Raw genomic sequence first — 1,512 nt, forward strand, 5'->3', positions numbered from 1 at the left:
TGCCAGATTTAGGCTTTGGTTTGAAGGGGCGTGGTCCCACAGCTGTCATTTATTTTCATTTTTTGTAAACCTTCAAGCCCGCTGCTAGCACATATTATAAAAACCTCATGATTTTAAAACGCGTCTACTATAGAGAGAGTCTAGCCCTACTCCGACCAGTGCATCGTGTAACGGTCATACTTCTTCAAATGTGCGGCTTCGTGATCTTGACACGCTAGCCAAAAATCTTATGGGGTACACAATCTCCATTCACATTTTTCACCTCGGCTTTGTGGCTTTGTTATACCATAGGCAAGGTTTGCCTTCAACGTTGAAACATCACTTATGTGGAATCAAAACTTGTTTGACCACACATGCCGCCTATGCATGCATGTTCTATCATGTGCGACACAACAATGTTGCATCTCATCATTATCTCGGTTCCCAACAACACGATCCATGTATCGTGATGCAATCTCATGTCTTGAGATACTCGATCATCTTGGTTTTTCTAGACACATTTGTTGGGACAGTTTGGCCGAGTGGTTTAAGGCGCCAAATTTAGGCTCTGGTCTGAAAGGGCGTGGGTTCAAATTCCACAGCTGTCATAATCATACTTTTTCAATCTCATCGTCCGACCCATGCATCGTATTGCAATCTCATGTCTAGAGATAGCTTGACTATCTTGGTTTGTCAAGGCACATCTGTCGTACAGTTTAGTCGAGAGTGGTTTAAGATGCCAGATAGATTTGGGCTCTAGTTTAAAAGGGGTGAAGAGACTCTAACCCAACTCCAACCAGTGTCTCGTTGGGCTCTAGTTTAAAAGGGTATGGTTTTAAAACTCGTCTGTTATGAAGAGACTCTAACCCAACTCCAACCAGTGTCTCGTTGGGCTCTAGTTTAAAAGGGGAGTGGTTTAAGATGCCAGATAGATTTGGGCTCTAGTTTAAAAGGGTATGGTTTTAAAACTCGTCTATTATGAAGAGATTCTAACCCAACTCTAACCCAACTCCAACCAGTGTCTCGTTGGGCTCTAGTTTAAAAGGGCATGGTTTTAAAACTCGTCTATTATGAAGAGATTCTAACCCAACTCTAACCCAACTCCAACAGTGTCTCGTGATCTTGTCACGCTCACGACAAATCTAAAGGAGTACTCAATCTCTATTCACATTTTTCACTCGACTTTATGGCTTTGTTATACCTTAGTCAGAGTTTTCTTCCGCATTCAAACATCCATAATGTGGAATTAAAACTTGTTTGACCACACACGCCGTCTATGCGTGCATGTTCAATCATGTGCGACACAACATTGTTGCATCTCATCGTCATCTCGGTTCCCAACAGCACAACCCATGCATCGTATTGTAATCTCATGTCTCGAGATAGCTCGACCATCTTGATTTGTCCAAACACATTCGTCGGGATAGTTTGGCCGAGTTGTCTAAGGTGCTAGACTTCGACTCTGGTTTAAAAGGGCATGGATTCAAATCCCACAGCTGTCATTTATTTTAATTTTTTGTAAAGCCTCGTGCC

The 1,512-nt window shown here is 42.5% G+C and overlaps 1 non-coding gene across 1 annotated transcript; it reads left to right on the forward strand.

Annotated features, from left to right (window-relative positions):
• Positions 1-507: 507 nt before the first annotated feature.
• Positions 508-587, forward strand: TRNAL-UAG (transfer RNA leucine (anticodon UAG)). The gene has a single exon. It is a non-coding gene; the product is annotated as a tRNA-Leu (tRNA).
• The last annotated feature ends 925 nt before the right edge of the window (positions 588-1,512 follow it).

Source organism: Cucurbita pepo, chromosome 15 (assembly GCF_057944985.1).
Source record: "Cucurbita pepo subsp. pepo isolate OVF chromosome 15, ASM5794498v1, whole genome shotgun sequence".
Taxonomy (NCBI): domain Eukaryota; kingdom Viridiplantae; phylum Streptophyta; class Magnoliopsida; order Cucurbitales; family Cucurbitaceae; genus Cucurbita; species Cucurbita pepo.